The sequence below is a fragment of the Arvicanthis niloticus genome, chromosome 12, assembly GCF_011762505.2.
Source record: "Arvicanthis niloticus isolate mArvNil1 chromosome 12, mArvNil1.pat.X, whole genome shotgun sequence".
Classification (NCBI taxonomy): domain Eukaryota; kingdom Metazoa; phylum Chordata; class Mammalia; order Rodentia; family Muridae; genus Arvicanthis; species Arvicanthis niloticus.
The window spans coordinates 36,499,556-36,508,044 of record NC_047669.1 but is presented as its reverse complement, the minus strand read 5'-3'; the positions used below and the strand labels follow the sequence as shown (position 1 = coordinate 36,508,044).

Below are 8,489 nucleotides of genomic sequence, written 5' to 3'. Positions count from 1 at the left end.
CTCGACTATAAAATTATTTTTGTTGCTACCTCACTGCTGTAATTTGCTACTGCTATGAATCATAGTGTAAATATCTGTGGTATTTGATGGTCTTGGGGGAACCCCGTGAAAGGGTTATGTGGCACCCAAAGGGGTTGCAACCCACACACTGAAAAACTCTGTTCTTGAGTAAGTCAAAAAAAAGTGAGACTTATAGCCTCTTGTATTTGCAAACCTGCATCAAATGAAATACATCGAGCTCCTAGCACTAATGTAAACACAAAGCTGAATTTGAGGATCTCTCAATATTCTGGAATGTAAGAGAATTGATGATGACTGCTCTGCAGCATTCTGTAAGCTCACTACTACCTACCTCTTGCTTTGTGTCAGGAAAAATTTACATCTAGTATTTATTTCCGTCTTTCACAGAGGAAATATGCATGACTCATGGATTTCAAAGACCGAGAATGATAATTTTTAATAAGTACACTAGATGATGTCCAGCAGGAATAATATTTACATTTTTACTCTCCTCTCTCCCCTCAACTCCTGTCTCTTCCAATCTGCACTTCTCCCCTTCCCTCCCCTCTTTTCCTATCCTCTCCTCCCCTCACTTCTCTTCTGTCCCTTGTCTTCCCCCCCTCTCTCTTTTCTTCCCCTGCTTCTGTCTCTTTCTACTTCAACAAGCAAACTATAAGTCAACCAAGAGTTTGTACTTAAAAAAAAACTTAAGGACAGGAAGTGAACTTGATTTTTATTCTAACTTAAGTGAAAACTCTCATTTCCCTATGCTTATGTTTTAGAGAGAGATCATTAGATCAACTGTTTATGAGATCTATACATGCTTTTTATTAGATATTTTGCACTAAGCAATTTGTCACCTATTTAGGAAAAGCATTATTAGCATGATTCTACTCTATTTAAATGGTTTAGTTGCAGATGGATGTTGTGGATGTGGGCAACATTCATTATAATGAATTGCAGTGCTTTAGAAAGTATATCTAACATGACACAGGACTGAAGGAGTTTCTAGCTAACATATTTAATGTCTTCTAAGGATTTTAAGATAAAACTATGGGAACATAAGGAAGCCACACAAAACCATCCCTTTATAGTAATAACTTAAAGACATGTTAGAAGAGTGATGAAAATTCAAAATAATTTTTAATAAAATGATGTGGGAATGTATGCTCATGTGTACACACACACACACACACACACACACACAGCAAGCTCAAGTCCACGATCCTTTACCCTGTACCATTCCCATGCTGTGACCTGAGCCTCTTAAGCAGATGAACTGAAGTACCATGAATGACAGAAAACTGGAGAAGGAACTTGGTCTAATATCAGGGTTTAGAAGAATAATTCACTGCAATTTGAAAATACTGAAAATGTTCGTGGGAAGTTAAGCACAGGAACTACAGGGGGGAAAAGAAACCCATAGACTATACATGAGCAAAGGGACATCTTCAAAGCTTCTGAGAAGAAAAGGAAGCCATGGAGGTAGAGAGCAGAACCTTTTAACATTTGATTAATGAAGGATGAGAAGCAAAAAGGGGAAATGTAAGTTCTCATGAGAAAAAGAATCACTATTCCTTTCTTCACCAGCCAATTTAAAAGTCTGTCTAAAAGAATCGACTAGAAAAAGAAAGTTTAAGCCAATTAGCTCAAAAATTAGGGAAAAGGTGACTAACTCATCAGTGGAGTCTCTCTTGCTTCCATAGGAGATGCATTTGGTTGTACGGTTAACTTAGAAGTTTGGAAGTAGCTGTACAGTGATGTCAATGAGCACTGGGTTGTGGGTTGAGACTTGGTGTATGTGTGTATACAGGTGTTTGCATGTGTATATGCATGTGAGTAGGTGTGTGCATGCATGCATGTGTGTATGAGTTTGTGTGTAGTAAGGAGGAAGACCTGCCATCCTGAAATGAGAGCTGACAATCCAGAATGTGTAAATGAAACACAGACCACCTAGCTTAACTTAGGCTAACTTAGGTTAAGCTTGAATACACACACTCATCCTGAGAGTCAGAAAGAAAAGAACGAAGCTGTATGTATATATATATATATGTAACTACAGATAGATAGATAGATAGATAGATAGATAGATAGATAGATAGATAGATAGATATCTTTGGTAAGGTATTTTATCTCCATTAGTCTGAAGGAAACTATTAATGTTTTTAATATCATACTATCCTTAATTTTTCCTATGCAAGAGTATGGGTTTTTAATGCTGGAAATACTTTCTGTGTAGTAGAGTTAAATTAATTAGCAATTTATTATAAATACTGTGAACTAAGTTTCTCACAGAGAAAAATACTGTAAATTAGGAAATACAGAAGGTTTAATACAACTCTAGTGGATTAAAGTGTGAAGGATCAACTCATGAAGTGGTTGGATAGCTAGAGAGACACATGTTAGTGTACACATTTGTACATATACATATTAGAAATTACATGTAGATGGTTGTATATGCCTGTGTGAGTCTGTGCATCTATTTCTTTTCTATGAGTAAGTGCCTAACAGACATGAAAATCCTGAATAATAAAGAAACTCCCTTCTTGTTTTAAATTGATGACTTCTAATTCCATTTTTTAATAATGAAAAGGAGACTTGCTTGAAGTAATGTCTTGTTTCTGGATCCCGACAGAATTCACACATATACACACAAACACACCCTCACAAACATACACATGCAAATAAACATGGAAATAAACACACAATTCTGAAATAACTTTTGGTGCCATAAAATAAGTGTTGAAATGATAAAAGATAGTGAATATCAAAAGGAACTCTTAAATGTCAAAGCTGAAAAGATTTGAGTAACAAAATTCAGTAATGATAGTATTTATGATGTAATTACAATGTAGGGAGAGATGTATGCCAGACCAGACCTTTACCAAGTGACAAATGTTACTGTAACGAGAGACAAGACATTTCAATATCACCGGTTGCCTGACATGTTGAATGGAAAAGGGCATACCATTTCTAGGCTATTTTCACCAACATACATAACCTCAGTCTCATTGCAAGAAAACCAAGCACAAATAAAATAACTAAGAAATCCTCTTTAAAGCGGTCAAGGTCATGAAAGACTAGGAAGCCAGGCAGGAGAAGACTAGGAACATATAAACATGTTAGCTAAATAATAGTCTTTGGAAGGGTATTACACATTAAAAGACTAAAGTATGTTAGCAGAACCTTGGTAAATTCTGTATAGAGTCTATAGGTCAGTCAATTTAGCACATCACTATCAGTTTCCTTGTTTTCATGACTGTGTCATGATTGCACATGCTGTTGGTTTTAAGAGAAGCTGAGTTAGTAGTGTGAAGCAATTCTGTATGTTACATTAGAAACAATAAATTTTAAAGTATTTCAAAATTAAAAGAAAGAAATGAAGGAAGGAAGGAAGGAAGGAAGAAAGAAAGAAAGAAAGAAAGAAAGAAAGAAAGAAAGAATTAAACAAAAAATCCTTGTATTTTTCAACCTTTTAATGATGGTAGTATAAAATACTCTTAAACTGCAAATATTTCCACATACAGAAGATAAGGCTTTACTATTGCTGAATAAGTCTAGTTATTAAGTGAGTCACAAATATAGAAAAATCTGCCTAGGCTGCTGTATGTGTTATTTATACGTGTTATAACCATATGAAATAATGTTTTATAAAAATTCAAGATAATTCTACTCCAAGCTAGAATAAAATTCAATATATAATGCAAAAAAACCTAGTGTTGGATTGAAAATGAACCCTTGAGATATGATAAATCTAAATATCCTTTAGAATTATAGAAGGAACATTGAGTGTCTTTTGCAGAGAGTGGTACAATAATTCTATGCCTAGGACATGGCCTCATGGGTAATATGTTTTCCAAAAATTCAGCCTGTAATATAGCTTTGTCATCTGTCTTCATGATACTCAAAAGTTTCTCATAAAGAGAGTGAATGTGGGTTAAATTTAAGCAATATAAAATGTTGTCACTTTCCAATGGGAGCCATGGAGAGAAGAGCATGTATTTTAAATTTCAATTAATATATAAGTAATGTATGCTATATGTTACTTATATGAGTATATGCAGATCATGCAATCTTTTAACTTTTATTAATAAGACTTTTTGTAAAAGTTTGATTTTTTCTAACTTTTAATCTGTTTTCAAGAAAATCGTTTTTACATTGTTCTTACCAAAACAGCTCTTGATCATAGGAAGTTGTGCTGGATAGTTTTATGTCAACTTGATACAAGCTAATGTCATCAGAGAAGAATGAACCTTAGAAAAATACCTTCATAAGACTGGACTGTAGGTAGACCTATAGGACATTTTCTTAGTAATAATTGCTGGGACGGCACCCAGTGCATTATAGGTCATGCCATGCCTCGACTGTTGGTCTTGAGTTCTGAAAGGAAGTAGACTGAACAAACCATGTGGAGCAACCAAGAAAGCAGCATGCCTCCACAGCCTCTGCATCCCTCCTGCCTCCAGGATCCTGCCCTGTTTGAATTCCTGTTCTGACTTCCTTAATAATGAGCTGTGATATGGAAATGTAAGATGAATAAACCTATTTTTCCCAAGTTAGGTTTGTCATGATATTTCATCACGCCAATAATAACCTCAACTAAGACAGAAATATTGAAACTATAGTCTCAATCCAATCTTTTTAATGGGTTTTTATGATTAACCACTGGATATTTTAAACTTTTATATCATTTCTAGAGTCATGCTTTTATTGTGTCACTACATATATAACATGATGCAACAAAATCTCTGTATCTCTGCTTTTGTTTCTTTTTTTTCTTCTTTCATTTATTATTTTACCTTTATTATGTCTACATTATGTAACACTAAAGCCACCAATGGTGACTCTAAGCATCATTATTGTCTATTAACATACAAAGATGCTATTACTACTTTATGAAACCAGTAACCTTAAATTTCTGATGCAATGAATAAAATATTATAATTTTCTATCATTAAAGAAAGTTATCCCCCCCCCCAAAGAAAACAACAAAAGCCAAATCTCTTATGAGGGTAAAGCAGTGCTGGGACATGACAGTCTAACAATTTCAGTTGCCTTCTCTTCACACATACTTCAGTCACAACTCTAATCAGTGGTCTTGTGAGGGACACCGCTGTAAAGTGTCACATGTATGCAATTCATATAATAAGTATTTGGTCAATGTTATCATTCACAATATTCTCAGAGTTAGTGGAGGTCACAATACTAGCTATGTGCTTAATAATCTTTAAGATACTACTAAAATTTTCAAATTAGTTTGCAGGGAAATAACAGTAATGCAGATCCCAAGGTAAGACAGTCTCTGTGTTACCTTACCTTCATTCTCTGTTCCATTTTTTGTCCCTGAATTTCCTTTAGACAGGAACACTTCTTGGTTAAAAATATTGAGATGGGTTGGTGTCCCCATCCCTCAACTGAGGGCCATGTCTATCTACTGGAGTTGGTCTCTTCATGTTCTATCTCCCCACCATTGGGTATTTCAGCTAATGTCATCCCCACTGAGTCCTAAGAACTTCCTACATCCCTGGCATTTGGGACATAGTACTGGTTCGCTCTGTTCCCCACCTCCCACTGTTAAATAATTCTGCATATTTGTCTGTTTTGTTAATGAGGTATGATTCTTGTATGCAGTAAAATGCTGGATTCTGCTTGTGTATCCAATCTATTAGCTTACTTCTTTTTATTGGGGAATTGACCCTGTTGATATTGAGAGATATTAAAAACAGGTCATTTTTAGTTCCTGTTGTTTGTTGTTGCAGGTGGCATTATGCACATGTGATTCTCTCCTTTTGTCTTTGTTGTGAGAAGTTAGTATCTTCTTTTTTCTTTGGTGTTGGAGTTTTCCTTCTAGAATCCTCTGTAGAGCTGGATTGGTAGGTAGATAATGTTTAAATTTGTTTTGTCCTGGCATATTTTGGTTTCACCATTTATGATGATTGAGAGTTTTGCTGGGTATAGTAGCCTGGGCTGGCATTTGTGGTCTCTTAGAGTCTGCATGACCTCTCTCCATGCTCTACTGGCTTTTAGTGTCTTTGTTGAGAAGTCTGGTATAAATCTGATAGGTCTGCCTTTGTATGTTTTTTGAGCTTTTCCCCTTACAGCTTTTAATATTCTTTCTTTGTTCCATGCATTTAGTATTTTGATTATTATATGATGAGAGGATTTTCTTTTCTGGCCCCATTTATTTGGTGTTCTATAGGCTTCTTGTACATTTATAGCCATCTCTTTCTTTAGGTTGGGGAAGTTTTCTCCTATGATTTTGTTGAAGATGTTTTCAGACCCTTTTAACTGGGAATCTTACCTCTCCTCTATTCCTATTTTTCTTAGGTTTAGTCTTTTCACTTTGTCCTGGATTTTCTTGATTTGGGTTAGGAGCTTTTTATGCTTTGAATTTTCTTTGACAGTTGTGTCAATATCTTCTAAGGTATCTTCTAAATCTTCTCTTCTGTCTCTTGCATTCTGTTGATGATGCTCACATCTGTAATTCCTGATCTTTTTCCTAAGTTTTTGATTTCAAGGGTTGTCTCTATTTGTGTTTTTTTATATTTCTTTATTTTTTTTTATTTCTTCTTATTCCACGTTTAGGTCTTGGACTACTTTGTTCAATTCCCTTCACCTGTTTGTTTCCCTGCATTTCTTTAAGAGATTCATTTGTTTCCTCTTTAAGGGCTTCTACCTGTTTACCTGTGTTTTCCCATAATTCTTTCAGTGAGTTATTTATATCCTCCTTAAAGGACTCTATTATCTTCATGAGATAGGATTTTAAGTCAGCTCCCTGCCTCTCAGATGTGTTAGTATATACAAGGATTGCTGTGGTGGGAGAGCTGGGTTCTTATGATGCCCAAGTATATTGGCTTCTGTTGTTTCTGATCTTTTGTTTTGTTTTGTTTTGTTTTTAGGGAAGTCCAAACCCTAGTTTATTTCAGTGTCAGCAACAGCTTAGCCATCAATAAACAAACAAACAAACAAGCAAACTTTACCCAGGGCAACAGAAGTCTCTGCAGCGAGTCTAAGGACTTAGCCACCAGGTGGCAAACATCAAGGATGCATAGCGGGCACTGCACAGGTAATAAGTTAGGAAGTGGCAGCCTGATGGTGGTGATGGCCAGGCTTCACTTCTGGGCTAGCATGAGGACATTGATAGCCTGACCCTGCTCAAGCCGCTGCTCCATGTCAATGAGTAGCTTCACTTCATTCACCACCATCTGCACCAGCTCGACCTCTGAGAAGCCCAGGTGGTCAGCGTTGGCAACATCAAAAACTCCACGGACAGCAGCAGTGTCCATGCCATTTGTGCCTCGCTTCTAAAGCCGCTGCCGCTTAAGCACTTCAGAGAACTTCTTGTGCTTTCTCAGGTGGGGCTGTTTGATGTGCCCACCTGCCCGAAGTCCAGTGCCCAGCTTGGATGGGCACGTGAGGATGTAGCCCCGGTGAGGGTTCTACATGAACTCATAGTTCTTGGACTTGAAGAGTTTCGATCTGAGTGAGGCCAATGCAGAATTGGGTGAACACTTCCTTCATGTTCTGCTTGGAGATGACCTGCCTGTGGTCCTCCTCGTTGATGCACACTAAGAAAGTCTTATTGACATTGTGCCTGTCACTGGCCATGCAGCAGCAGAGGCAACACAGGCTTGTCGAAGAAGAAGTGGTCGTCACTGAGCTGCAGCTGTTCCGCCTGGGTCATGCTCTTGAGCACGTAGTACCTGCCAGACAGGTCACCATCTAGGCTAGACAGGTCTTCTGTGACTAGCTTCTCCATGGTGCAGCACTCCCAAGGCTGCATTGTGAGGAGGGGCTGGGGAGGGGAGGAGAGCAGATGCTGCAGCCTCTGTGCACCCATGGGCTCAGCAAGTAGTTGGGATCCAGATTTTTGTTGCCCTGCAGGTGGTCTGGGTTGAGGTCGGTCTTGGCTGGTAGCCGCCATGCCAGTCCTCAATAATAGGGTCGAAAAGGTCCTTGAATGCATCTTAACTCACCTTGTCACCAGGATTGTCTATGCAGTTTCAATGGCGTCGTCCAACCTAAAGTCGCATGACCTGCACTTGGCACAAAGGTCTGGCCGACAGCTCAGGAGTAAGCACCTTGGCCTTATTGTTGTTGTGGGTGCTCATATCAGGGAACCCATTCTTGGCCAGGAAGTGCAGCTTCTGTGTGTTATGGCTGTTGGAGAAGGGCATGGCGGTGGCAGCGGGTGGGATGCTGGACAGAGCAGGGGCTAAGAGTGTCTTTGCTTGCAGCTACTGGCACAGGGCAGAAGAATGAGGAAGGCTTCTTTCTCCCTGCTCCCTGAGCTCTCAGGGGGCGCTGTTTCTTATGTGCTTGTGCTTGCCTCTCACCATCTGATTAGCTCTGGTGTCAGCTGGACTGGGTGTCTCTCTGTCTGTAGCCTTTCTCCTGTGTCATTGGGTTGCTGCAGGTCTCCTGGGAAGCTTTAACAGACTTCCTGTGAGACCTCCAGACTGTAGAGGGGCGTGTATGCAAGTGACCTG

At 38.4% G+C, this 8,489-nt stretch overlaps 1 pseudogene; it reads right to left on the bottom strand.

The window, feature by feature from the left end:
- Positions 1–7,112: 7,112 nt before the first annotated feature.
- LOC117718097 (creatine kinase B-type pseudogene) lies at positions 7,113–8,177 on the bottom strand (annotated as a pseudogene).
- Positions 8,178–8,489: the final 312 nt, after the last annotated feature.